General features: G+C 32.1%; 1 protein-coding gene across 1 annotated transcript in view; it reads left to right on the top strand.

Moving 5' to 3' along the window:
- Positions 1-282: 282 nt before the first annotated feature.
- Positions 283-16,346, top strand: part of LOC129003118 (putative fatty acyl-CoA reductase CG5065) — a 53,603-nt gene continuing 37,539 nt past the window's right edge. Inside the window, exon 1 of the mRNA XM_054431356.1 lies at positions 283-395. The gene's annotated coding sequence lies outside the window, so the exon portion shown is untranslated. The remainder of the gene's footprint in view (positions 396-16,346) is intronic.

The following is a 16,346-nucleotide window of genomic DNA, read 5'->3' as shown; positions in this document are numbered from 1 at the left end:
TCTAGGCAGGTAAATGGAGATTCGTATTGTCTGCAGCTGTTTACTTTTGATGTTATGTGTACTTAGCCCGGCAAGTTATGTATTTGAACACGCTCTTTAACTTGCAGTATGCCGGAACAAGAATTTAGACACATTTTCCTTGATTATAAATTAGCTTCATGTAAATCAAACTAATTATAATCACCATAAAATCAATTTCAGCAATGCTGTGTCATTGGAGGGGATGCACGCCTGTTTGCCCTTCCATTCTCGATGTCAACAGAATCTCGCAGTCAGTGCGCTCGCCTGGCCTGAGCAAGTTGCCAGCAACATTCCCGAAACGTCAACTTTCGCGCAATATTGTTTACTTTCAGTATCTGTTTTGTAGTTCGTTTCTAGCTGAAACATTATTACCGGTGAGTAAAACCTAGCAATACAAATACTAATTAAAATATTTTTGAAATTCAAACTGTAAAATGGTTTTAATTTTAAATTACAATTTACGAAAACTAATGTGTTATTTTATTTTACAGTAATAAACCATTTCAAATATTGAATTTGTCACAGTATATGGATTAAAATATTTAAAGGTTTAAAGAAACGACACATTAAATCTGTTTCTAATTTCAATACCATTATATGTTTTTAATAAAAAGGTGTACTTAATTGTTATTTTTCTAAATATAAAACAAGCCGAGCAAGAACTAAATATTTTCAAAATATTTTTCATCTTAAATAGTATAGCAGTATCTCAATAGGTTTATAAAACGTGATTTAAAAAGGGAAATCTAATAGGATAGATATTTTCAAAACAATTTATGACGTATTCGACAAGTTCTACTTCTCAATACAACAAGCGAACGATAAAACCAATATTTCTTAGAAACAAGACGAAGTTTATGACATCTGATATATTTTATTGAATTCCTATTTAACAACATCTAAGTTTACGGTCGATACCTGATATGAGCATTATTTTAATTACTATTGCAAGGCATGTCCATTTCATACAGTTTATTCTGTACAGCCATTAACAAATTTGTAATTGAAAATTTAAAAAACTGCCTATATGTAAAACAAATAAGCGACATTATGTAACCAATACAATAATAATTGTATGGAAATCATCTAATTACATTGCTAATAATAATGCTGGGTCGTGAACATTTTAACATTTTAAAACTAATTGTGTATATTGTTATGTATAACAATATATATATTGTTTTATATTGTAATATGAATATTGTTTTTCTTTGTCAATTGTCTTCTTTTAAGTTATTTTTTTATTTGTCAGTACGGGTTATTTGCAATCAATGAATAGTTTTTGATTATGTAAAATGAGACCTTTACAATTGGGTAATCTCCCCCAATGAACGTGTTGTTAGGTAGGTAAAACTTGTGATAGATTTTAAAGCTCAAAACTACAGAATGAAACAAATACATCTTAATGACTCCAAATGAAAGTATTATTTTGCAGGCCTGAAGCCCGAAGGTAGATATCACACGTGTACCAAAACTAATATCGCAATGCCAAAACCAAGTGTTTCGAAACCGCCAATTATCCTATTTCTGTCGTTCAGTAGAGTGGTTATTAAGAAGTGTGACAAGGTAAACAGCTGATGCTTGGTCTCATTCTCTGCAGCCGACAGAGTAGAAGTATCGGTAATCACCAATCAAGCTCACTTTTACGATCTTTGTCAATTGAAGTAAAAACCAAATCAATTTACGAGCCATAACCCACTTCGAGGCAGAAAACACACTCATCTTAATGACGTCGTTTAATCACCAAGCTAATAAATTATTTAAATTATTTAGTAAACTAGTTAAAGTTAGTTAAAAAATTTGTTAAAAATTTGTTAAAAATCTAGTTAAATTAGTTAAAATTAGTTAGTAAATTATTTTTGAGAATAACTACTATAAAACAGCTAAGCAGCTATTGTTATTCATATGTACCGGTACAATCTTATGAAATTCTGGAAGATACATAGCTCAAAACTAGACCCAGCTGTCCTTGATCTAGATCAACTAGTAAAAAAGTCCTTACACAGTTCGGACTGATCTTAGTTAGCAACACAGCTAAGGTACGCATCTCGATTACTCCACAGTCACCTTTAATTCGTACATTAGTTGAGTCCCCATAACAATATTGTTAAGTGATACTTACTATCAACATATAGGCTACATTATTTTTCAACAAAGATTATTTATTACCGGTAAAAAAGAACAAGTGTTTTAATAAACAAAGCGACTTGCTACAATATGACAATTATTGTTCATACGACCCTAACTTCACGAAGATAACTTCGTAGTATGGAAACACGTTTAACATCATAAACCAACAGCCGTAGTGTAATAAATGGAAAGCCGAAATCGCAGTGTCTTACAGATATATTTTTCCCTATAATTCCCTATAACTTACTATGCACTTCCATCTTTTGGTGAATGTCTTACTTTTGACTGTAGAGTTCTTCTTGTGAGGTTGCAAAACCGAGCCCTAAGGTTTGTCTTCAATCTGAGGAAGTTTGATCATATATCTGCCTATCGCAAACAGGCTAAGGTGCTCTCTTTGGAAAAACAATGTTTTCTACAAACTGTTTTGATTGTTCATAAGACACTGTCTTCTAATTTGCCTCCCTATTTGAAAAGGAAACTTGTGCCTCGAACATCCGTTAGGAAACGCTGTACTAGACAGGACGGCTTGCTTGAAATGCCGAGAGTGCGGCATGAGACAGGAAAAAGGGGTTCTCATACTTTGGACCCCACGCATACAATACCCTTCCAAGAAATATGAAAAGTCTGTCATGTAATTCTTTTAAGGCCAGATTAAAGTTAGTTTAGTTTCACCTACTGTTTGTACCGTTTGTAATTATTGTGTAAATGTATTGTTTGTGACTTATTCTTAAAGAGCATTGAATGTTTTATCAAAATGTTACTAAGATCTGATAATTTTACTTGATTAATCACAGGGGCTCTAAAAATAAGAAATTAAGCGTTCCCTGGGAATATTTTCTAAAAAGGAGGTACAGTATTGATATTCTTTAATTTATCTAAGTCTAAGTGCATTTCAATCATTATGAAACTACAAATTTTGCTTTGAACACTCCTTGTTCACATATTAGTATTTACAATAAGAATATTAAAAAGTAACTCTGAGACTTGTATGCAAAATGCATAAAATACTAAAAATATGAAGAATAAAAGCAGTATGATTGAATTATAGTAAAATTGGTCACCTTAAAGTAAATCTAACCTTAATTTCAGAATTTCAATATATAAAAATCAACGGTCCATTCTTCATAAGTACACTCAGTTTTTTAATTGTCATGTTTGGCTACTCATTTCCAAATAATTTTGTATATATTGATGAATGAGATATTTTAAATGCAATGAAATAGTGGTTCATGTCTTCAAGGCTAATAACAACAGACAGGCTTACCATTACATCAGATTTATTTATAAACATTTATATCAATTATACGAAGAATATTACCTCAAAACCATTTCCTTTATTGTCAAAATATGGTTACTAGTATTTTTAATGCACAATGAACAAATCAATTGTTTGAGTGTGTTAGTTAACGTACAATATGCCAATATACCTTCAACCAGTGAAACAAGAGAAATGTCCCAATGATGTGTTATGTTATCCCTTCACCGGAACCATAGTCCCATCCTGTGTTGCCACAAGTCATATAATGGCGCAAGAAGAATGTCAATCAATCGGTTATGGAGATTTCATGCACAAAAGTACCCGTCTAATTAAATAATGTTACTGGTGGAACATTTTAACTTTAATTTTAAGTGAGATACTATGTTTATTACACGCAAATACTTTCTAATCAATATTAGTAAATATATTAAAGTACTAATTTTTAATTTCATTTTAGAATTTAGCCTCCGGATTACGTTGAATATATTAAAATGGTGTAAATACCTGCTTCGTGGTAATCCTATTGTTGCTAGTGTCGCAACTAGTTTCGACTTTCTACAAAGTCATCTTCAGGCGAAGTCTAGACCTTGCATCCATCCCGGTCGTGTCACATCATCCCTTTACAGTTACCGTTGTTCATTTAATCGTGTTAAATGTACCGTTTTTACGTGTTAATGTCCGTTTTCGTGTTCGTGTTTTTATGTACTTTATGTGTAATGACGACCTTCATATGAAGTGACCACCATTTGACATCCTTGACGCCTTCGCCTGAAGATGACTTTGTAGAATGTCGAAACTAGTTGCGACACTAGCAACAATAGGATTACCACGAAGCAGGTATTTACACCATTTTAATACTAATTTCTTAATGCTTCAAGATTTTCAAATTCCAGTTTACAAGTTTATCTCTGATATATCCATCAATTATAGCATTGACATGTCTTGAATGAGCACGAATCTACCATGTATAATTTGTATATACAAAGTAATCACATTCAAATGTGTATCTTGCACTACTAATCGTCTGTCCTATCGCTGTAAAAATAATTTTCAAAAGTCTAAGACAGTTTGTGTCTTAATCCTGATCTTACATTCCTTTAGGCATTTCAAGTTATTCTGAGGTGAGGCTTAGAAGTAGAATCGGAAGTAAATATTGATATGTTTCTATGACATCGTATATATTTCAAAACCTGCGGTGGTTGCGTACTGATATATACACTGCCATGACATCTGAAATGAGCTAACAAGAATATTTCATCTACTTAATACAACAAGTAAATTTGTTATTCAACTGGTTAAAAAATATATAAATGTCTAAAATATGGCATTATGGATATTTCAAAACACACTTGATTTTCACCACCGTATCTTGTTTATAAGTAATATCATGAGTAATATTTTAACACTTGTAAATGAAATACACAGTATATAAAATATTCCAAAGAATTCAAGTTAAGACTATTCACACGGAGCATTACTGTTAGATATTTTGTTTGTCTCCAACTAATATGATTTTTATTATCGAGGATATTATACCTTATTATTGATATTTTATCCATCGAGGACGATGCTAAATGTGTTTATGTGTGTGGCGAGTATGTCAATTAATAACTTTAAATAATGGGGTACTAATTGAGATCACCACTAATGATTGTCTTTAGTGTCCTCTAGTGGCTTCCGGTATTTTACTAGGGTTGGTGGACGTTATTATGGAGTCACATTAGCCGAGACAATTACTCCACTAGTACAAGTTGAAGCCACTAATATCCCTCTAGAGTCTAGACCAGTGGAGGGTTTGTTAGCAGAGGAGTGTAGTGACAAAACGTGTATACAACCGAATTAAAACCGCATTTCAATGAAATAGATAAAAATGAAAATAATCTGGGACATTTTGCATAATCGTATTTATGACAGATTACTTATTCAAATCTTTAAACGAATGGACATAGCACACAAACTTCATATAGTGAGCAATTTTATACTGTAGAAAATATTGTAATCCATCAGCACATAACTAGAGAAATATTTCAAAAATAGTCACCCAAACAGTTACGATTTACTTAGAATTGGTGGGTGCTTAAAATTGTATTTATTTTTAGAACTGTTATTTGTCATGCGAAAAAATTTTTTATTTGTTGCAAAATTAAATAAACCCTAGTTTTTCTTATTTTGACATGAATAATGCAAACATTCAAAATTATTAAGTGCCTATTAAGTATTTTGCGTATTGAATGGGTCATATTAGATATTAAATTTCCAAGTGTAGTTGAAAAATGAAGTTTATTGGCTACCTGAATTTTTAAGTAGGCCTATAATGTTTACCTAAATTTCCTTTAATACTTAAACTTCGTAAGTTTAAGCTTTGTAATACATTTATACCTGCCAAGTATTTATTAGATGAAAACAAATGAAACAAACATTTTAATTTAACTTATAGATGAAGGTTATTTACTGAGCAAGCAACGAAACTACCAATACAAATTTTATTATTGATCTATTAAGTATTTTTACAAGGTTAATTCACAATGCTCAACTTTCATTTTTAGACTCATCTTCTTTGCAGGTATGCAAAATGTAACATAAACACAGTCAACAATAATTTCATTGTTATAAAAAATCTACATTCGGACCGGGGAAGTATATTTCCCTGAGGAAATAAGAGGAAAATAAAAGACATGTCCTCTTTACAGCCTGCATTGCCTGATCTGGCAACTCAGTTGGCCTGTTTTCCTGGCAGGCTGGGTAATCAGGTCTGGGGAGGTAGAATGTCAACTTACATACAACCTCCAATGATTAAACCCCTTCTTTCCACAACAATTGAAATCTACATAAAAGTTTGCCTCTGTTTACGGTAAAGTTGGAAATATTATACGCGGAATATTATATGAGTAATTTACATGTATACTAATTTGGGGGTCTTTAATCAAGTTGGTGGATATCTAGTTTTCGTTAACAAGTGCAAAAATATATTCTCACCATTTATTCAGGTAATATATTTGTTTTTTATGACTGATCAAACATCACAATAATTTATTTTTGGTGCTTTGAAGTATTGAAACAAATCTTTTAAGATCTAACTAATCTAAAAATTGGTTCGAAATCAGGATTGCCTTAAAATAAAATTGCATTTGGTAGTTATTTTTACTTAATCTCTTAATTGCTATTTTATAAGCTAAATATTTTCAAATATTAAGAAAAAAATTGAAATTTCAAATACAATCTTATGTGTTTTTCGTGTTTGTGTATCTTTCCAAATAATATATTTTGAAAGTTTTTTCCTTAGGAAATCAAAATATTTTTCTTTCGAAATCACTTATCCATTGTTGGTCAGAGTTGAGAAATACCTGTATAAAAATTAATAATTGCTGGTAGTTGATCAAATAATAGTATAATAGGAAATATAAGGAGAGTTCATTTTAGGTGTAAGCATGAATTCGACTTGTATTGCTTGTGAACTATAAAATGAAATATTGCAAGTCCCTCCGCACTTGGAAGTGAATTGCACGTTAAACTTGTAAATATTCCTCTTCTGCAACATTAAGGCGGGAACTTGATGAAATTCCCTCCAAAACTCACGGACTGTCCCGGGTACCGCAACGCCGCCCCAAGCATGAATAATGCGTAGTTCTATTGTAATTTAACTTTGTTAGCAACACAACAACCCCCAGAACAAGATTATTAGGTATACATATTTATTACCCATCAACCCCATGGACTATAAATCTAATATTAAAAAACCATGCAGCTTAGCAAGTTAATTGCTTTCAATAAACGTTTCAATGAGTCTTTCGTTGTCCCGGCGTTCGGTGACTATGATGGCGTTTTATTTATTCGTTGTGTTAAGTTTTTTTCCCTGTGCATATCGACTATAGAGATTTTAATTAGATAGGTGGCACAGCATCATTTTGATGTCCCCACCCTGTGGTTATAGGGTTTGACATTGTTCAAATATAGTTTTTTTTTTACCCTTAAAAATTAAAATGTTAAACTTGTACTCCACCCATCAATGTAATATTAAAAAAACGTAGGCTTAAAAAATAATTGTATATATTTGAGCGTTGTTGTATACGGTCAAAGGTTACGGGGAAAACTAAAAAACCACACATTTAAAATTACCATTTTATTTTATGAAGAAAACGTTAACTTCTTCATGAAAAAATAACGTTAACTGTTTTACTTTATTCACCTAATTGACTCATTTTATACCATACTATTAACATGGCACACATTGTTGTCCCTCCCTGTAGCAGCAAACCTCGGTACTCTTAAAATTAATATTATTTCAATGAAGAATAAATCTTACAAATTTGTATAAAAGTATTTTAAACATTTTAGCCAACAAATTGTAATTCGCTTAAGTCTGCAGGTTTACTGTGGCAAGATAATATTTTCTTGTATTTTATGTAGATTTTTTTCTTTTTGAAACTTTCACAAAGTTGAGTTTGAAACTAAACTAATCAGCAACATTTTGCTGCTGTATATCGGAACCACATACAGAGATGAGGGACCTCTTTTGTCATCAAATAAATCCAAGCCTTTTAAATAGTTGTTACTATTTAGTTTTAATATTATTATTTTGCAATTTCCAAAAAAAGATGGTATAAAACCGATCTAACTAGTGAATAAACTTGTAATAGATTTAAAGATAACATATAAAAATTATTAACTTTGTATTGGTTGTTTAACATTTTTAAATATTCATACCAAAATTATTTTGTTAACGTAATGTATGAATTTAGCCTCCAATCATATTATATGAGATTATTTATTACGTTGATAAATTTCAAACCAAATGGTAAAACCACTTTATTGATAAAATATAGGTAAAGCAATAAAATCTTTTTATTTATGTATATCAGTAACACTAAAACAAGCGTTACTGCAAACCACCTGTCGACCAATCGGAGAGTAATCAGGAAAACTACGATTAAATTGCCTTTAAACACCCTTTGGGAAATTTCCAGGAATTTCAGTGACCTCAAACTCTACCACTGTGTATAATGTGTCAAAGGCTTCTCATTTTATATATGAATGTGCAATATCGGTGATACAGTTAGTATTACATCGACTACATGATTATTTAAATAGTAATCATGAAATATAACACGGGTTCAAAGCAAAGTGGCTTAGAGATGTTTTAAATGATAATTAGGTTGGTTTTAATCCATTTAAATAGAATAGAATATAATTACAGTTATCCTATACATTTTGTAAAGTAATTTGGTTGTTTTGCGTTTCAGAGTTTAAAAATCCAAAACTAGTCTTATCTCAATATCTGTATGTCTGTTTTTATGTCTGAATTCCTCTCTGGCATTGTGTTTGTGGAGCAAAAATGTCCAAATACGCTGCCTACTCCAAGAGACCTAGAGTACAGGTGTTATTTTCCTGTGTTCACTGGTTTAATGGACATGTAAAATTAAAAAATGTAAGCTATTAAAACATGACCTAACCAAATAAATAAAATAACAAAAGTTCAAGCCCAATTTTGTGCGATTATGTTTTGCCTCGTTATTTTGTAATGTTTACCGAAGTCATTTATTTAATTCCAAACATCTGTTTAGAGAATACGTCACCTATGAACAGTTTTTTTCGGATTATTTCTTCAAACTGTCACTGATATGAGATCAAAAGGTGTTATATTTACCAAAGCCTTACACTTCAGGTAGTTGCTTGGACAGGAACTAATGTGTAACACTTCGCTGCATCGATGTAAAGAGTGAACGCATGCCAGTGAAAGTGCATTTCTTATGTATAATTAGAACAACTTGTCAAGAGTAAATCGGGAGATCCAACAAATTAAAAAGAATATAAGTCCTGCCACTTATATGATCCCCCCTCATATGAAGCTTTGGTGATTTCTCTTATAGCAAACAACATTGTCATATAAAAAAAAAACACCAACGTTAATCTATAAATGGGTAATATATGTGATATAATATATGAGATCCATATATCCAAATGTATATATGTATATGGGAATCGAATATCTAGTTTTACTCATGGTCAAAGCTATTGCATACTGACCTACTTACATGCTACCAAGAAAATGCCAGAAAGCTAAACTTCTGCAATCATTTAGATACATAACTCAAAGTTGAGTAAAGGAGGGACGTTTTCGATTCTCGGCACACCTACTAAACATTTTGATTTTGGACCGCTTGCTCTCAAAGCATTTAAATACACTGCAAATTGCTCCCTGTAAAAAATGGCACTGATGTAGATAACAAGACAAAAAATAACTTATTTGACCTTATTTGGACATTTGAGTCGGATAAAAGAATAGAGAAATTTTAAAACAGTTGTTATGAATTTACTAAAACGATGGATAGGATATTTTCCAGTACTGTATACTGTAATTTAGTTAGTCCCAAAAGCGGAAAGGGAAATAAGCCTGTCGGACACGCCAGCTATGTGCAACTTTGTTATTATCCTAAACACAAGTATTTGGTAACAAATTGTCATCAAAACTAATAATTATTAGTCAGAACTAGGTACAAGCTTATGCTTACCTTGAGAGATATTGTTGTATGTTTAAGACCTAGGCCATGCGTATTTATCTGTGTAAATGCAATGTTTGATTCAATACGAAAAGATTCAATTTATTGTAATTATAATTACTTGATTTAGTGTAGATATAAAATGTTTTCGTCCTCTAATGTATATTAGTAACGGTATTTAATTAAACTTTGTCTGTAAACCTAACACTTTATAAATTAGACAGAAACTTTATAAAAGTTTTGACACAAAATCATTAATTTCAGTAGAGATAAGGACAGGATGATAGATGTTCGGCCTGTGATGCTCACCTGCTTCTTTCATGGCCATTACAATCTGTTAATGACAACGGTTTGGCTTTGGCCTCCTTTAGCTTTTTAAAGTTGAAAATAAAGATGTTTTTACATCAGTAAAGGGGTTTTGAAATACCTCTAAACATACCTAAAAAACTAACGTTTTAAGATGCTGCAAAAATTGCGATATCTATAGTAATTAGCTTCTCGATCATAAATATACATGATGTTGCCTAAAACTACAGTTTTTTGCTCGCACTAACAGCAAATCTTGACTCTTGAGTCCACCCTATCTTATTGTGGGATGGGAAACTGGAGGAATGAATATTTCCGCAATTCCTTCGCTACTGGTAGAACCCGAGTGGCGGTTTAGCTGTGTACAACCATAGACAAAAAGAAGTCTATGGTACAACCCTGCGAAACTGACTCTTAAAATCCGCTCTAATGATGGTGGTGGTTTAGGTATATTTGGATGGTCATAAAACTAGTGGTGGCTAAATATTTCCCCTAGAACCACTCAGCATAAAAAGTTAACATAGCTTTTTCATACACTACGAAAAGCTGTAATCAAACATAAATTCAATATATAGGCCTATACAGGGTCTACCGAAAAGACCTTAGATGGCACTTTCGATTCACCCATAATCTTATATCTGATATCTTTACCTACATTAATGAATCTTATCATAAACTAAAATATTCAGAAACTTATCAAAACAATAAAACATCATTGAGTGTACTTGTGCTTTAAATTGGGTGATAAACTTCCCTATGTTGAGGCTGGAGAAGTGGTTGAGGGAGGGTTATAAACAACGAGACTACAATGGCGCTATAAACTTTAATGGCTAGTGTTGCCATTAACATGATATCGTCGGGGGCCCTTTTCATACAAACCCCTATATTGACATAAGTTATCGTTAACCCTCATCCCTTGCCATACGTGCAAGTGGCAATGATGTCACAGGATGGAAAAACGTGCAATATTTGTGCAAGGGGTTTTATTACTTTCAGAATTATTGTGAAAAATAAGCGAGGTATGATTTTTTTCGTTGTCATCTGTCTAGCTAAAATAGCTTTTTTAGGAATAGCAAAAAAACAAGGCTATATAGATACACACGTAAATGGGACGTTCTTCTGTAGCTAACTAAAAAATATGCGAAAATGTTTTTAAGAATTCATTCTGTGAAACTTACGAGCATTTCAAGTACGCTAGTGATGTTTGTACGATCAATTTTCGATTTAACAATTACAATTAACATTACTAGTTCTTTTTTTATCCACACAAATCTACACACTCCCTTGGAGAGATTCATTATCTATGATTGTGATATAAATAAGATACCAACTAATTTATTGACGTTATATCCTACGTGATCTATATACAGGGTGAGTTTTAATTGTCCCCCCCCCCAACTTTTATCTACATTTTTTCAAATATCAATTCCAGACCACTTCCAAACATTGTTGGGTAGTAAGTACTTAATTTTGACAAGGTGGTCATTTCCGGCCGCCATCTTGGATCCGCCATATTGGATGCAAAATATTTTTTTCAAATGTAAAGGCGGGGTTGTGACCCATTATTTCGAACTACATTTCTACCCTGATTACAATGCCGCAAACCGTTTTTAAAAATCATGATTCATTCCAAAGTTATGAGGTTTTTTTTAAACTTTATTTTTAGCCCATTTTAACATTGTGCATTTACAAACTAAGACCATAATCTCAAAATAGTGCTAGATAAAGATAAGTAAACACTACCAGTCATTGTCGACCTATTTTCACTTGGTTATGACAGATGTATTTTTTCGGCCGCCATCTTGGATCCACCATTTTGAAATGTGGTAACTTATTTTAAATATGAAGGGTGTGTTGTGACCCATCATTTCGAACTACTTTTTTAAGCTAAACTCAATGCCGCAATCCATTTTTTGTTATCAAGTTTTATTTATGATATATTGCAAATTTTTTGTTAAAAATGTCAATATTTCAAAATCAAAATATAAAAATGAAAAATGGATCATGGAATTGAGTTCAGCTTAAAAAAGTAATCTGAAATGATGGGTCACAACACCCCCTTCATATTTAGAATAAATGATCACATTTCAAAATGGCGGATCCAAGATGGTGGCCGAATAAAATACATCTGTCATAACCAAGTGAAAATAGGTCGACAATGACTGGTAGTGTTTACTTATCTTTATCTAGCACTATTTTGAGATTATGGTCTTAGTTTGTAAATGCACAATGTTAAAATGGTCTAAAAATAAAGTTTTAAAAAACCCTCATAACTTTGGAATGAATCAAGATTTTTAAAAACTGTTTGCGGCATTGTAATCAGGGTAGAAATGTAGTTCGAAATAATGGGTCACAACCCCACCTTTACATCTGAAAAAAATATTTTGCATCCAATATGGCGGATCCAAGATGGCGGCCGGAAATGAACTCCTTGTCAAAATTAAGTACTTACTACCCAACAATGTTTGGAAGTGGTCTGGGATTGATATTTGAAAAAATGTAGAAAAAAGTTGGGGGGGGGGGCAATTAAAACTCACCCTGTATATAATACGCTACATGAAACTTTGTCGGTTGAACTCCTCCGCCATTTCTTAACCGATTTTATGCATTGACGTCTCATTGGAAAGAGCGTGTCGCGTAGATTTGCAAACAGACCTTACATTTTTGAAAAAGGGCCTTGGGCTCTGCCCCAGTGGCCGTTAAAGTTCCCATGTTATCCTCATGAAGAACGTAATTGTTTACATTTTGATCAGCTGTATAATTTAATTGTTGTTATTTATTTTTCTATTCAAAGTCTTTTAAACTCATCAGAAATTATGATGGCTTATATTTCGTTTTTAAATCACTACTTTACTTCTTTGCAATTGCTCGATTTCGAGCAACGTGTTTACTAGTAAGAAATTAAACAGTCACACTTGATAATAATTGCTATCTCTATTAGGATAATGTATAAGTCAATAACACAAATATCAATTTTAATATATATTTTGTAAATAGCTATTATTGTCAATATTATGTTTGACTAATTCACGCTTTTGAAAACTTACAACTTTTTTGAAATCATCATCTATTTTATTAGGAGAAAGTCTTTATTTATAAATTGAAGAGGTATTAATAAAATAGATAAATAAGGTAGGCTATTTAAATCTTAGATAGGCTATATAGTACTTGGTTCACCCCAGATATTTTTTTGTTTAGCTTGGTGTCTTTGTCAGTTTATTGATCAATTAAACGTTAATTATATCAAACATACGAGTTTGATATATATCTATTTGTTCGAAGTTTCTCAGTTACTATATTTAAAACTATTACCATTGACTATATTCTACATAAACGCTATAATTACTATTGTTGTACCACGAGGGTGTGTGGTGGTGTATAAGAACGAAACAAAAGATTTGTTGATCGATTAAAAGTTTAACTCTGTTAAGTTTTAAACATATCGTAACAATTTTACTATTTGTTCAGGTATAATTTAAGATATGTCGATGAATACAAACATTGAACGAACGCCAAAAGATCACATCCACGACCAGTTGGTCTATAAAGCGGGATTTGGGAAACTGGTTGCATTAATGGTGGCGCAAGATGGGCCAATGTCAAGGTCGGAGGGAACTGGTTCACCGCACGACCTTGGCCAACCGTAGAGGTCATTCACTGTAGCAGATGTTACACAACCGAGGCCGGCCACTAGCGGCACCAGCTGCTGTTTGTTTACATTTGTATACGTTTTGAAACACCTACTGAAGCTGGCTGAAATCTAAGGCTGTGCCTATTTTACGTAGATCAAGGATTATTGAATCTTCTGATGTTTTTATTCTTTCGAATTACACTGTAACGCCGTGGTTTGAAGGTAGCAACGGTAAGTATGTATTCATGCATTGGTGACGTGAGGAGTACTTATTATATTGTGATTACACAACAACTTGAATTAAAATACTACACTATAATTAACAGAGTACCCATTTCACGTAAATAGTATTTTTACTTCACTTTTAATTATTTAAATATACGCGAGAATTTTCTTTGGGATGCCGATATGAGTAGGATTGAATATGTACAACGGCTCCGTCCAATAACCCTTAATTCCAAAACCATCAGTTGTTAATAAATTATATCTTCATCAAACTGTTTACTTACGTTTACTGTAAAGATAATCAAATAAACCTTACAACCGGTGTGCTTGTCTGTTGGTCTGTAATTCCATTCCAGTTGGACGCATTTCAAACTGACAGGCTCACTCTGTACCCGCCAACTAGAAGTAATTCGATTTAGCAATGCTTTGCCACCAGCAGGGGGAAAAATTTCTGTTCGACTGGGTTTTCATCTTTCATTCAGAAAACCTGATCATTAGATTATCACTTTTCCCTTTGAAAATCGCTTCATGTGAAATTCTTCCAAACACATTAATTATCTCTGTCCGCAAAATATGTTATTAGTAAAATTTATAAAAAATGAAATGACATATAATTTATTTAATTTTGTTTACAACGTAGGCCTGAAGTATTTTATTATCATGGTTGGAAATTAAAGGAAATTTTCTAAATATACTGCATTTATTTAGTACTAGAACTGTGTTGATAAAAAATTAGATTTTACTATATTAAGAGGGTGGATCCTAAAAATGATAACTGACAAAAGAGATCAAGGTGTTCACACTGTCTTATATCAGTATTTTTCAATGCCATGTGTTGAAACTCAAATACAGTATACCAGAGAACGTTCTGCATTTTATACATGCATTTCATAGTCTTGAAGGTTAGTTATTTTAAATTAATAAAAACCTCCGGGTTGACTATTCAGCATTCCGAAACTGCACGTAAATGATTCTTGGGAATACTTACAAGATTGAAAAGCGCTAGCTATGAAATCTATATACTTAATACAATAAGTGGTTTCCTGTAACATTCCTATTTTGGCCGTCTTACTGAATTGGTTTTTACTGTCTTAAAACATTTTAAAGATTATGTTCTAGCGGAAAGACGAGTCGTAACTAAAACAGTAACTTTTAGGGCTTCGCCCCCGAGCTTTCGATTCATTTCTGGAGTTCAGATTCAAAGATCCAGTGATGCCGATCAACGAAGCAAGTCATTTTACGCCCCAGTTATGAAATATACAATAAATATAAAATAGCTTATACTAATTTTATTCTCTCCTATTTTAAAACCTTTATCACTCAGAATGGTATCAATCTTCACTTTGTTCAAAAATCGGTTAAAAGTTATTTAATTTTTCAACCATTATATTATTCTTATAAGTATAATCTTGTACTAATCCCCACCAAAACCTAAACTCATCTCTACGTATGATATTGTGAAACTGTGAGGAACGTTAAATAATTAAATCGTTAGTTTATAAATATTAGAAAGATGAAGTTAAGATAGAAATCTGTTCCCATACCAAGAGATTGACAACGTTGTTGCAAGAAACAAGAGTAAAAAGATTCTACAGCAGCAACAATCTTTCCACTAGGAATGTGCTCCGTCGGCTACTGACTGGTCAAGAATGAAGCAAACTCCAGATACGGAGGCAATTTTTTAGAGATCCCCGTCCGTACGTTGAAATGCTGACGACTTTGTATAGCTTTCCTTAGCTGTTGTGGAACAGTCGAATGCGTTTGTTAAAAGTAATAATGTTTAGCACACATTTTACGTTTCCGGGTCCTTAAGACATATTCTCAAAATATGCGAGCACTTTGAATTTTAAATTTAGTGAAGCTGTTTATAGAATGTAATTTGGTAACTTATAAGGGGAAATATAGCATTAATGACACTTGCGTTTTCTTAAATAAGGGTTTAAGTTTTAATTCAATCTAAAAAATTGAATAAATTGTATTAGTTTAGTTTGTGTACATTAAAATATTGTAATTGAATGCAAACATTCAAACCTCAGAATAATAATATTTTCTCCAAGGGTTTTGTCCCAGATGTGAAAATATCCAACAAACCCTAACTAAATATTATTTATGTTTTTAATATTTACAGTAAATTCTCAACACGAAGCTAAATCGTTTTGGAAAAGTTTTCAGCAGTGTTATATTACTATTTAATTGATCCGTTTATTTTAATTATTTCTCTTCATTAACTTAACTTAAACTCTACAAACGTATTAGGTACTACAAATTCAAGAGGGCG

This window comes from Macrosteles quadrilineatus, unplaced genomic scaffold (genome assembly GCF_028750875.1).
Source record: "Macrosteles quadrilineatus isolate MER2022 unplaced genomic scaffold, UCM_ALF_1.0 Scaffold_9__3_contigs__length_116548681, whole genome shotgun sequence".
NCBI lineage: Eukaryota > Metazoa > Arthropoda > Insecta > Hemiptera > Cicadellidae > Macrosteles > Macrosteles quadrilineatus.
This window is presented reverse-complemented; position numbering and strand designations above follow the sequence as displayed.